Genomic DNA, 14,339 nt, shown 5'->3' with positions numbered 1-14,339 from the left:
ATTCTCCCACTTTGTTTCACATAAACTATGCAGCGCACAACATACAGCTATAATATTGTGATGTTTTTCTTGCTGTGAGTAAACAATGTCAGTGACCCTTCAATCTACTAAAAGCACCTTCCACAGTCTTTCTCCACCTACTAAGCTAGTAGCTGAATCTTTCCTAGGCACTATCCAGATGACCAGCATATGGCTTCATGAGCCAGGGGAGCAAGGAATAGGCTGGGTCCTCCAGAATCACTATTGGCATTTCCCCATCACCTCCAGCTGCTCAGGAAAGAATGTCCCTGCATGCAGCTTTCTGAACAGTCTCATGTTCTTAAAGATGCAAGCATCATGTACCTTCCCTGACCTATCTATAGTGATGTCCGTGAAGCATCCTCAGTGATCCACTAGTGCAGTGGTTCCCAAACTGGGGTTCGTGAACCCCTGGGGGTTCACGAAATGTTACAGGGGGTTCTCGGGGGGGGGGGGGGGGGGGGGGGAGTGGGAAATCCCTAATGGTGGACAGAGCTGTCCCTAGGGACCCCAGACAGCACGGGGCTAGCAGCCTGAAGCCCCTGGACTTCCAAGAGCTAAGCAGATCAAAGGAAGCCTATCTATCATACTGAGGAAATTTAAACTTCAAGACTCCTTATAAGAAATGGAAAAGGGAGGTGGATATTTTTTGCTGTTTTTAAAATTAAATAGGCCGCTAGTATTGTTTTCAAAATTATTATAAAGAACAAGTTTAAGCTTTGTTGTAATGTGTGTTGTTTGCCTGGACAACTCAAGACTCTTTGAGTTGGCTTCTTAAATACCTTCATGCTGTTTCAAATCTGATACTCCTTGATGAAACATAGGAGCTTTGTCTTATAACAGGCTTATTCAAAGTGATACAAGCTACGGAAGTGAGATCTTGGAAGAGTGTTGCCATTTTCATAATGTAATAAAAATAGTGTAATTATAAATAATAAATAATAGTGTGTAATAAGCATGTCATAAAAACAGATTTTATATTTCCAAGATCATTGCTTTTATAATTTATACTCAGGTAAAGGAGAAAATATTCATTTTTAGGAGGGTGTTCGTAAGACTTGACATTTTAGTGAAAGGGGTTCACAGGTTGTTAAAGTTTGGGAACCACTACACTAGTGCTTACATAACTCTGGAAAAGTATCCCTTTATGTTGATGTTACTAAGTAGCCAGGTGGGCTGGATTCACAATAGGGATATGCATTCAGTCTGTTACCCCACTGCTGCAAATCTATTCAATATTTCTTGCACATTGCTGAGAGTAACAGTCCTGCATAACGGGAGACTATTAATGGTCCTACACACTTGTATGACAATGGCTCTCATAGGTTTTTCAACTCCAAAATGATTTCCCACTGACTGATAGCAATCCAAAGTGTGATCACCATGTGCTTCTCCACTGTCAAAGCAGGTCTCAGTTGGTGTCTCTTCATTGGAGGGCTGGGGCGAGCTCAGCACACAGATCCAGAAACATGACCTTTTGCATCTGAAAGTTCTGCAGCCACTGCTTCTGGTCCCAAATCTCCATTGTGATGTGATCCCACCAGTCAGGGCTTGTTTCTTGGCCCAGAAGTTTCGCTCCACTGCCTGCAGCTGCTCCATGTAGCCACCAGCACCCTGGAACTTTTTTTTCGCTGTAGCCTCATGTTCCTCATTGTGAGCCTGAAGGTGTGCAAATATAGGACAATTGTGCAGCCTGAGCCTCGTGAGCCTGACCCTGGCCAGCTGTGGTTTCTTTATCCCAGTATAGATATAGTCTATCTCTGCCTCTGCCACAGAGTTCGTGTATGATACGAGGGAAATCACTTAAACCAAACCTTTTCAGAGTTGTTCACTAATTGTATGTTCTTTGTGGTCTGGGTGATCCGGGGCCTGATTTGGAGAAGTGCTGAGCACTCACAACTGCAGCTGAAATCAGTGGGAGCTGTGCTTTGATATGGACAGTGCTATATAATGCTAATTTCTCTGAAAAATTAGGTCCTACGTGACTGGGTTTGGGGAGCCCAAAATTAGTGGATTCTTTTTACCTTAATCTCTGTGCCTCAGCTCTTCATGTGTAAATGGGGGAAAATACCTCTCACCTCACAGGGAAGTTGTGAAGATTGATTAATGTTGATAAAGTACTCCAGATACTATTGTGATAAGCACCACAGAACAGCATATGAGGAAATGCATCATTCTGTCTTCAGAGCAGGGTTTGAATAGTTTGCAGTAAGGAAAGCCTAGGGCTACACATTGAATAATGAGGAGAAAACAAAATATTGAATAGTTGCTTGTTAGTTGTGCACCATCCCTTCTATGCACTGAATGAGGCAAAGGTCCTGTGGAAGAAAATGTCGTCATGTAATTAAAGATTATTACAAAGCATTTGTGCATGGGGACTGAATTAAGGTTGCATAGTGCATGACTTCGCACCCTTAATGTTCATTTCATGTAGCTTTTGGTGTGTAATACTTCATATATACTCCATATTTAATGTATTGTGTCTAGGTGGAAGGCCACTTCCTATTTTTTTTTAAGAGTTGTTATTTGGGATCATTATTTCAAAAGCTAACTTCTATAACCATTACTTGTTTATTTGTATAGCGGTTGCCTCATTGTGCTAGGTATTGTACACATGTACCGATGTGATCTATGTTTTTCCTCTCCCTTTGCTTCTGTATGTTTTAAATTAGCAGTCACCTACTACAGGACAGGCTCAACAAAGAAAATAACAGAACACCACTGGCCATCACATACAGCCCCTAGCTAAAACCTCTCCAGCACATCATCAACCTATCCTGGAAAACAATCTCACTCTCACAGACCTTGGGAGGCAGACCAGTCCTCGCTTACAGACAGCCCCCCCAACCTGAAGCAGATACTCATCAGCAACTACACACCACAGAAACACTAAGCCAGGAACCAATCCCTGTAACAAGCCTTGTTGCCTACTCTGTCCCCATATCTACTCTAGTGCCACCATCAGAGGACCCAACCACATCAGCCACACCATCAAGGACTCATTCACCTGCACATCTACTAATGTGATATATGCCATCATGTGCTAGCCATGCCCCTCTGCCATGTACATTGGCCAAACTGAACAGTCTCTATGTAAAAGAATAAATGGACACAAATCGGACATCAGGAATAGTAACCTACAAAAGCCAGTAGGAGAACACTTCAAGCTCCCTGGACATTCTATAACCAATTTTAAAAATAGCCATACTTGAACAAAAAAACTTCAAAAACAGACCTCAAAGAGAAACTGCAGAACTAAAATTCATTTGCAAATTTAACACCATTAATTTGGGCTTGAATAGGGACTGGGGGTGGCTGGCTCACTACAAAAGCAACTTTTCCTCTCCTGACATTAACACCTCCTCATCAATTATTGGGAGTTGACTACATCCACCCTGATTGAACTGGCCCTGTCAACACTGGTTCTCCACTTGTTAGGTAACTCCCTTCTCTTCATGTGTCAGTATAATAATGCCTGCATCTGTAATTTTCACTCCATGCATCTGAAGAAGTGGGTTTTTTAACCCACGAAAGCTTATGCCCAAATAAATCTGTTAGTCTTTAAGGTGCCACCGGACTCCTCGTTGTTGTTTGTTTTTAAAATTAGATTGTAAGCAGGGGCATGCTTTTCTTTTTTTCCAGTTGTTTGTATTACAATAGTGCCTAGACGCTCCAGTCAGGATCAGAGCCCCACTGTGCCAGACACTGTACACACACATAATAAGAGACAGTTCCTTCCCTGAAGAGTTTATACCCTAAGTTGTTGCATTTTTGATAATAAGACTATGACAAGACCCAGTCTCAGAATACAGATTACTGAATTTAATATCTTAAACCTCTCAGATTTATAATTTTACTGTGCTTTTAAATTTATTTGAAGTTAATTAAAGCTTCCTGAAACATCTGCAGCTGTGGAATCTTCGGAAAAAGTCTATGAGCAGCCATGGGAAAGGCTGATCGTTTATTTTACGTCTTAGCTATGTAAAATGCCATATTATACTAGGCTAAATGCTACAGTTTTTGGACTGATGGTGTTTACTCTTATTTTACTCCTGGGGAAATTCTGCACTACTGCACATGCATAATTAATGAGCTGTGCATATTTTTAATTTTTGCACAGAAAAAAGGGTCTACTGAAATGTTTTTGCAGTTACGCCTTTCGCCCACCAGAGGGTGCTGTGGTGATAGAACACAGCAGCAGCTCCTGGCCAACTAGGGAAGAGAAAGAGCCTGCCTTCTTTGCAGTGCCTGTCAGGCCAGGTCAGGAGACGGGCTATGGGGAGACAGACAGCGTGGGGTGCTGGGGGGATCAGATGGGGCTCATAAGGGCTTGTGGGGGAGGACAGATTGGGTTGGGCTGAATGGGAGTGGAGGCACAGGGCCACAGAGTGAGGGAGGTGCAGGGCCACATGGTGAAGAGGGAGGGGCTGCAGGGCTACATAGGGGCAGTGGGTGGCTGAGTGGGGACACTGACACCGGGGGATATTTCCTGAATCTTCTTTGTTGTCTATATTGTTACAGACATATTTGCTGACAGGTATTTTGAAATAAATGACCAAAAGTAATTGAAACTGGTGTGATTATATTATGTTATATTGACAAATAAAAGTGCAGAATTTTTAATTTTTTGGTGCAGAATTTTTAGTTTTTGGTGCAGAATTCCACCTGGAGTATTATTCGCATTGATAAAGAGTATTTTACTTCAAAGCATACTTTGTTCTCTCTGTTATCTGAAGAGGGAAATAATTGTAATTCCTAGCTTTAGTTCCAGTTTTCTTTTAAGTGACCTGAGAGCTTGTTATATAATGTTTTGGCATGTTAAAGATTTATGGTGACCATAATTTAAGGCATTTTATATGGTGTTTGCAGCATTTGTGTCTGACTAGGTCAGAAATGTTAACATCCTCTTCTTTGAGTAAAGCAAACATACCATCTAGGACCAGGAGAACCTTGAATGGCATATGTACTTAGTGTGTTGATCAAAGTAAATATCTTGTTAGTGACAGCTTTATCATCTAAATTTAAAATACAAACAAAGCAATTTAATTTATTCAATTTTAAGTCTTTTTTAAAATGCAAGGAATTATGTCCAAAAAGTCTTGAATTACATGATTAGATATTATTTTTCCCATAGTTCCTCTGCCTCAGTTGGTGCACTGAATGGATGGTGCCCTGGGAATTAATCAGGGTTGTGTAGTTAGGGAGGCTGGTGTCTGCAGGATCTCTGTCTCATTTGTTGCAGAAGTTGGAAGTTGTGTGGTGAATAAATCAGTGATCACATAATTAGATTGCATCATAATACATATGCCCCAGGGGGCAAGTTAGGGTTGTACAGACAACCTTAATTCTGGCATTTTCTAATTTGTAAGTGCTTTACTCTGCAACCTTAACATTCTTTTAACATAGTTTTTTAGATGTTAAATATCATAGTTAGCTATTTAAGCACAATCATGGTATCTAACATAATATGCTTGGGGTAGAGCTGGCTGAAAAAAGGGAATCCCTTCCAGCAAAAAGTATTGCATTGGTACACAAAGCCAAAAATGCGGAAATTTTCACAGAAAGGGTTTTAAAGAGAACCAAGACAGAATTTTTTTGGCTTCCTCGGTGCCTTTCCAACCCAGCTGCTGGAGAGGCAGAGACCGCTCTCCCACCCCTTGGAGCTAGTCCTTCAGGAAAGCTTTTATCAGTTTCACTGGCAAAAATTGAAATTGAAAAGAGCTTTGCAGGCAAGCTATCAGGCAACTGTCATTTTTTAAAATGAAAACTGAAATTTTTTTTGCAGAAAACTTCAGTTTCACAAAAATGTCTTTTGTCAAAAATCATTCAAATTAAAAAAAAATTTCACCAGCTCTACTTAAGAGCAATGGTTTCTTGTGATAGCTGTAACAGCACATTGGGGGAAAAAACATGTGGGTAACTATATTTCATCATAAAAGAGTAAAATATTAGCGGATTTTCATTATCATGGTAAAGACAGGTGTGTGAGTTGTACTGAGGCAGTTTTGCAAGTTTCATGTAAAACTTCAATACCTGGAAAGAGAATGGAGCAACTAATTAAGCAATCAATTTGCAAACACCAAGAAGATAATAAGGTGATTAGTAACTGTCAGCATGGATTTTTCAAGAACAAATCATGTCAAACCAGCCTAATCGCTTTCTTTGACAGGGTAATAAAGCCTTGTGGATGAGGAGGAGGCAGTAGATGTGGTATATCTTGACTTTAGTAAGCTTTTGATACCATCTCGCATGACCTTCTCATAAACCAACTAGGGAAACCTAGATGAAGCTACTATAAGGTGGGTGCATAACTGGTTGGTTATGTAGTTATCAGTGGTTCACATTAAGCTGGAAGGAGATATCGAATGGGGTCCCACGGGGATCAGTTTTGGGTTCAGTTGTGTTCAATATCTTCATCAATGATTTAGATAATGGCATAGAGAATACACTTATAGGGGGCTTTGGAGGATAGGATTAAAATTCAAAATGATCTGGGCAAACTGGAGAAATGGTCTGAAGTAAATAGGAGGAAATTTAATAAGAACAAACACAAAGTACTCCATTTAGGAAGGAACAATCAGTTGCACACATACAAAATGGGACAGGAATACTGCGGAAAGGGATCAGGGGCTCATAGTGGACCACAGGTTAAATATGAGTCAACAGTGTAATACTGTTGCAAAAAAAGTGAACATCATTCTGGGATGTATTAGCAGGACTGTTGTAAGCAAGATACGAAAAGTAATTATTCCAGTCTGTGCTGATTAGGCCTCAACTGGAGTATTATGTCCAGTTCTGGGTGCCACATTTCAGGAAAGATGTGGGCACATTGGAGAAAGTCCACAGAAGAGCAACAAAAATGATTAAAGGTCCATAAAACATGACCTATGAGGGAAGATTGAAAAAACTGTGTTTGTTTAGTCTGGAGAAGAGAAGGATGAGAGGGGACATAACAGTTTTCAAGTACATAAAAGATTGTTACAAGGAGGAGGGAGGAAAAATTGTTCTTGTTAACCTCTGAGGATAGGACAAGAAGCAAAGGGCTTAAATTGCAGCAAGGGCAATTTAGGTTACACTGGTTACACTGTCCCTCTCCCCAATACCTGCCTGAGGGCTTGGGCAAGTCTACACTACCGGGGAAAGTCAATCTAAACGATGCAATTTGAGTTATGTTAGTAGCATAACTCAAGTCAATGTAGCTTAGATCTACTTACTGCGGGGTCCATACTATGCGATGTCAACAGGAGACGCTCTCCTTACTCTCCTCATTCCGGTGAAGTACTGAAGTCGATGGGAGAGTGATCTGCGGTTGATTTAGAGTAAATCAAGTAGAGTAGCTGGAGCGTCGATCCACCAGTAAGTGGAGACAAGCCCTCAGGCAGACTTGGAGGAAGTGCTATAAATATCCTGATCTAGTTGAGTATGGTGGTGGCTGCTAAACTCACAGTTTCTTCCCTTTTGGGGAGTCCCTTAGCACTCACCTCAATTGCTTTGGTAGAGGATTTGGGCAAGTTATATGTAGTGTATATGTAAGTATAGAGTGCATGTAGCAGAAAGAGAATAGTTGATAATGAATGTTATGAAGGTTTTATCAGCATTAATTCAGAGTGACCTTATTATAAATGAGAGGAACCCACAAATGGGTTGTGTAGTTCATCCCAGATGTGTACATTTCTACTCCAATTTTATTAGAAGACCACTTCTATTAAGAAGCTCATTTTTCTTAATCCTTTGAATGGTTAAACAAGTTTCCCTCTAGTTTTTTTTTGCTACTAACACATTTGTTCATTTGTTTGTTCTTCAGCTCATGAGTGTCTGGACTGTCTATTTGCATGATCTGTTGTTTGCTTCTCTGTGCTATTGTCTACTTGTGAGCTGCTTTGAAGAATAGTCAAAACAACTGTTCGTGTTCAAGTACAATAGAACCTCAGAGTTATGAATGACTCAGGAATGGAGGTTGTTCGTAACTCTGAACAAAACAATCAGAAGTTTACAAGTGAACAGTAGCTTAATGCAGCTTTGAAACTTTACTATGCAGAAGAAAAATGCTGCTTTCCCTTTATTTTTTTAGTAGTTTATATTTAACACAGTACTGTACTGTATTTTTTTTTTTTTTGGTCTCAGCTGCTGCCTGATTGTGTAATTCCAGGTCCAAATGAACTGGAATTCATAGTGTGTGATACACTGGTCAGTTCATAACTCTGGTGTTCGTAACTCTGATGTTCTATTGTACAGCAAAGTTTTGTATTGGGACTCTTGTGGATTATTGTCAAGATAATTTTAGTTACTGAATGATTAACAAGAAGCAAAACAAAGTCGCCCAAGATTTCTGTACTACTTCCTGAAAAATAGATGACAAATTACCATAGTAAAATTGTGCTTTGTATTTATTGGTCATTAAATTTCCTTGCTACAGTAAACTTGAGATTTTTATTCTTACACAGAAAATAGGTTTGGTGTTGCTACACATATCTTATGTTGTTTCAGTACAGTAAGCTGTTCAAATTCATTTAGTGTTCATGCTTCCTTAAAGCAATGTTTTTACAAGTTTAGAGGGTTTATTAAAGTTTGCATTAGATCAATCAATATTACATTAAATGTGTGTGTTTACTGTTGTACAGATTTTCCAAAGTCCCACATGTTTGATTATTTTTTGTTTCACAAATTATTTAGGGTGCTGAATTTTAGTTTTAAGTTGCTTGAAAGCTTACTATAGGCCAGATTCTGTTCATTTGTTTCTGTATTACCCCATTGACTCTAGGGTGGCTGCATGGATGTAAAAGAACAATTTTGCTCTATTTATTTGATGACTGCTTTAAGAACTGTAGATTTGAATGTTTAGATGATAGTCCCTGACCACAGTATTGTAATAATCTTGGTACAAAGTATGCCTTGTAAGATATCAGTTAAAAATTATAATTTGCTACTCAGGATTATCCTGGTAAAATATGTATGGCAATATTGTATGTGAAGTTGTAAGATTCTCCAGTATGATGATGATAACACATGTTCCAAACCCCACAGCTGTGCCCAGGCAGAAGCTAGGCCTGTCCTAAACAAGGAAGGTGCTTGCCTTAATTTGCATTTAAGCAGTAGACAGAGTCATCAGGCAGGGTGGGAAAACAAAGGAAATTCAAACAGGTGGGAAAAAACCCTATCCTTTTATGTAGACTCTTTGTCTCCTGGGTCTCAGCTGGAAATATCACAAAGGAGACTGGAACTATAAAAATGAGGAACAAACTCCCCTTTCTTTCTCTCCCTGCCCATCACATTCTCTGCACCTGAGAAGGCAAAAAGAAACAGCTGTTGGACTTTTGGGGAGGGGTCCTGATCTGAAAAGTTTAGTCAGTAATCTGCTGGAGCATGTGATGAGAGAGTTTTTTAAGTAAATATTAGTAAGCATTTTATCTTTATTTTTCTTGTAACCATTTCTGATTTTTATGCCTCATTACTTATACTCACTTAAAATCTCTTTCGTAAGCTTGTGTTACTGTTTTTATCTAATCCAGCATGTTTAAATTGAAGTGTCTGGGCAACTATTTAGGTAAATAAACTAGCATATGATTCCCTTAATGTCTGGCTCGTCCCTCCAGGATTCACCACTTGATGTGTAGATGGTGCAGCCAGTGACACAACGGCAAGTGACTGATGCTGGTCAATAAACCGTCTCCTCTTGGGAATTCCTAATGACGCCCAAGGGTGGGGTAATGGGACACCCTGGGTGAAGGAAATGTCCCCAGAAAAGTGGATGAGCCAGAATCCTGTTGGCCAGTGGTACCAACACTACTGGGACCAGATCCATTTAGAAAAGGCGCAGTTGTGGATGCGATAATGCGGGTGCTGCTTTCAACTTGTCTTGACCTTCGTCTTGCCATTGAAGTTCTATAGTCCCTGCCAAGAGAGAAGATATAGGGTCTATGGCAATCCCTTCCTTCTTTGTTTTGCTTAGGCTTACAGATTGAGGGTCTGTGCTCAATGGTCACTCCTTTTGGTGGGGAAGGCCCCAGGTGTTTGACAGAAGCTCAGATGCCCAAGTAGGGGAAGGTCTGCTCCTCGCACTTTGGGCTCTTCTCCCACACTACTGTCAAGCACCACTGACTGGCTGTTTTTATTGTGTTTCCTTTCATCTGTCAAGACGTTGGATGGCCATGTAGATTCCCTTAAAGGAATAATGGACTTAATATACTGGTACTCTCCAGGAGAGGGGTGGGCAGTACAGGACATACATTTCTGGGGGAAGATCCGGGAGTAGGAATGTGTTGGGATCACTCTGCAGTATAACCATGGCTAGTGAGATCCAGTGTGTAGCTGGCAGATTGCACTTACACACAGACACTCAGGGTGTGGCCTGCATGCTGCAAGGCTGTTTGTAAGCGGTCCAGGTCGGATCTGTTACAGCAAAGCATTGCAAGGCACTCAAGGTTGCAGGGCAGTGATGACACAGCTCCCTACTAGTTTGAGTTGTGTCCTGGTATGTCATAGTAGCTTTATTTTATAATAGATTTTATGAAAGATGCTATCTTAAATTGTTTTATGAGGTAAGTAATTACAAAAGCTAAAAGTTTAAAAGACAGCTGGCAGATTAATTAAGCTGCATAGACAAGGGATGATTTCAGAAGAGATTTGGAGAGGTATAAGCAAAGGAAAGCTGTTTCAAATGTTCTTGCCTCTTCCTCATTGCTTTGTGTGTATGATTGTGTGTGTCTTGCTACTCTAAGGCCTTGTCTTCATTTACCGGAGGGTCCGGCGGCAGGCAATCGATGTTCTGGGATCGATTCCGGAAGTGCTCGCAGTCGGCGCCGGTACTCCAGCTCGCCGAGAGGAGTACGCGGCATCGATGGGGGAACCTTCCTGCCGCGTCTGGGCCGCGGTAAGTTCGGACTAAGGTACTTCGAATTCAGCTACGTTATTAACGTAGCTGAATTTGCGTACCTTAGTCCGAAGTGGGGACTTAGTGGGGACCAGGCCTAAGAATGCACCTGTGCTGTTGCTTGTGCACAAAACCATTTTCCCAGTAGGAGCGGCAAAGTGAAACTGAGATCTTCTTTAGATGCATTTTGATGTTTCTGCTGTGGAAGCACAATGAACAGGATATACAACAGTACAATCACTATCTTCCCACAGGCATGGTGAAATGTTGTATTTCCCTGCAGTTAAATGCCTTAGTCATAATTACTGGGGCTGCTGCACCTCTCTCAGTCAGGAGGAAATACAATTAGTTCAAAATTTGTGTACTAGGGTGTAGAGAACTAACGACATGAGAAAATAGTCTACTAATTCCTAATCAGGATTTAAGGAACAAAAGAAGAAACTGGTTCCAAATAATCCATCCCAGGATTGATAGTTGCCTTAATGGATTATTAAAGGAGGTGAGAGAAACATAGATGAACTATGCTCATGAGAGGGAGAAACAGAGGGCTTGTCTCCACAAAGACTTAATGCACAGCAAGCTGGGTTGTGAATGTACAATATACTAGCCTGCTGTGTGTGCTGTCTGTGTGGACCCTGCACTAAAAGTTCCATAGTGTTCTTTGACATACTGCTGTTAGAGATTTGCTGACCGGAAACCAAGATAGACAGTATTGAAAGCAAAGGTTTGCCCTGTCTCTGGTTGTCTACACTTAAAAATTTTAATGCCATATCAGTGCCAACCTAAGCCCTGGTGTAGACCTAGCTAGATTGACAGAAGATTCATAGATTCTCCACTCGGGAGCGGATTACTTAAAGTGATGGAAAAACTTCTTCCATAACTGTAGGAAGCATCTACAGCAGGAGTCAGCAACCTTTCAGAAGTGGCGTGCCATGTCTTCATTTATTCACTCTAATTTAAGGTTTCGCGTGCCGGTTTTAACATTTTTAGAAGGTCTCTCTCTATAAGTCTTTATTATATAACTAAACTATTGTATGTAAAGTAAACAAGGTTGTTAAAATGTTTAAGAAGCTTCATTTAAAATTAAATTAAAATGCAGATCTTATCAGTTTAGTGCAGTGGTTCTTAACCTGGGGTGCACACACCCCCTGGGGAGTGCGAGATACCCTTTCTGGGGGTGCAAGATACGCAAGATTTTTTTAGAAGGTAAATCATCGAAAACACAAATTAAGCACAGGCACATAAGTACAGCTACTTTGTTTCATAAAACCTATGTATTAACATTATACATGTTTTAACGATTACTGTAATATATAAAGTTTTTAAGTTTTCAAGTTTTTAAGCTACTTGTAGTGTAATTTTTTATAAGGGCTGCAGCGCTCTGGGACCAGGCCAGGAGCAGAGCCCTGGACTGGCTGCCGGTACCCCAGGCCAGCAGGAGGGCTGAGCAGGGCCGGAGGCCCGGACCCCGGCTGGCAGGGGGCAGGGCGGCTGGAACCCCAGACCGGTGGCGGGCTGAGCGACTCATCCCGCTGCCTGTCTGGGGTTCCGTCCGCCGGCCCCGCTCAGCTTCTGCCGGCCGGGGGTTCCATTCACTCAGGCTGGCAGCAGGTTGAGTGGGGCCAGCGGCTGAGACCCCGGCTGGCAAGGGGCCGGCAGACGGAACTCCAGATTGTCAGCGGGCTGAGTGGGGCCAGTGGACAGAACACCAGATTGGCGGCGGGCTGAGCGGCTCAGCCCGCTGCTGGTCTGGGGTTCCATCCGCCAGCTCCTGCCAGCCGGGGTCCTGGCCGCCGGCCCCACTCAGCCTGCTGACGGGTGGGGGTTCCGTTCACTCAGGCCGGCAGCAGGCTGAGCGGGGCCGGTGGCCGGGACCCCGGCTTGCAGCAGCATGCCAGTAAAAATCGGCTCGCTTGTTGCCTTTGGCACGTGTGCCACAGGTTGCTGACCCCTGATCTACAGTATACTGCTGCAGCTATGCCACTGCAGCACCGTTGTGTGGACATGGCCTAAAATGCATGAAAAGAATGTGGCCAGAGACTTGTGTTCTTCTGGTTGAACAAGATCCCTGTATGTGATGGGTTATTTGTTCTTGGTTATTTTCTGAACCAAGGGCTCCTGTACACTTTCTCTCCGAATGCTCAGATTCTGGCTGTGTCAGTTACCCCAGTAGTGTGTGTTATGCAGAAGCTAAAGGGCAGAAAGAAGTGTTTGAAATTGTATCACTTCTCCTTGGCAAATGTACAGATTAAAAATGAATAAAGAAGTCATGCTAAAATTTTGTGGCTAGTTATTTCACAGTGCATAAAATTTAAAGGCAACATAATTAATGCAAATAAAAACTTCAGATATATCTGAATTTCTTTCCAGCATTAAGACAGAATTGCCACCAAGCTGTGTGGCTGATTTTTGCATTTAAATCCATCAAGTACAGAAGGAAAGTTCTGAAAGAATAAGAATCTGTTATATTTGTCTTTCATGTTAAGTGTATGTCTAGTCTTTGTTTTGGGAACTGCTTCATGAAATGCTGGGTTTCTTTTTTGCAGTTGCTGAAACTGAAAGGAATAGAGGAGCCAGTACTTTAATTTTGCATGGAGCTTTTGGAAAATTACTGCAATGCTGTAAATCAGAACCTCAGTTAAGTTCGGTGAGTGTCTATGGATATTTTCATTATCCTGACCATATAAGGAGTATAAAGAGTTACTCATGCATTGGGATTTAGACTTGTAATTTACAACATTGAGACAAGACTCTACCATTTAGCCCAAAAATCTTGTGATCTAATTGATCGATAGGTTTTTATATAAACATTATTTTTCCCATAGATGTTTGTTTATTTTAAGCAATTTTATAAATCAATTCCTTCCATTACTTTTGGGTTAAATAGTTTTGTATGCCCTATAGGGATTTCATTCAATACCTTCTCTACTAGGTTTGAATAGAGTACTTCGTCCATAGTTTAGCAGGAGCATAGAATAAAATTTCCATATTGGTTTCACACTAGTTCTGCTGTTCATGGTAGTACCACTGGGGAAGTGCTCTAGGAGCCTCGTAAAATATGGGGTACCCTCAGTCCTATGCTAAACTGAAACCCCTGCATCCTTGATCTATTTTTTTATTTAGTTTGAATATGTTTAGTACTGGATTTTGAGACCAGCTTAAGGAACTAAATTCACCAGGACTAAAGATTTGACTCAGTGTGCACTGGTATGGACTGATGAGGATACCAGTCATTTTTTTCATTCTTTGCTGCTCCAATCTATGAATTACAAAGTAAAATTGACAATATCTCTGGTACCTTAGTTGAAGGGATCTGAAATCTTGACAGTTTCACTTTGCTGCTGGCATGTGTAGCAGAGCTGTAAGAAGGGGAAAGAAATTGGGCAGGGGGGGAGTAAACAAGAAGTAAGGAAAATGTGCTGCTGGGGAAGTAAGAAGGATCATAATATTT

General features: G+C 41.3%; 1 protein-coding gene across 4 annotated transcripts in view; it reads left to right on the top strand.

Annotated features, from left to right (window-relative positions):
* CLOCK (clock circadian regulator) overlaps positions 1-14,339 on the top strand; it is a 111,325-nt gene that overhangs the window by 28,034 nt on the left and 68,952 nt on the right. For all 4 annotated transcript variants that reach the window (XM_054029637.1, XM_054029638.1, XM_054029635.1 and 1 more), the window contains exon 2: positions 13,435-13,535. The gene's annotated coding sequence lies outside the window, so the exon portion shown is untranslated. The remainder of the gene's footprint in view (positions 1-13,434; positions 13,536-14,339) is intronic.

Source organism: Malaclemys terrapin, chromosome 5, assembly GCF_027887155.1.
Source record: "Malaclemys terrapin pileata isolate rMalTer1 chromosome 5, rMalTer1.hap1, whole genome shotgun sequence".
Lineage (NCBI taxonomy): Eukaryota > Metazoa > Chordata > Testudines > Emydidae > Malaclemys > Malaclemys terrapin.
The sequence above is the reverse complement of the archived record's forward strand: the minus strand, read 5'-3'. Positions and strand labels throughout refer to the sequence as shown.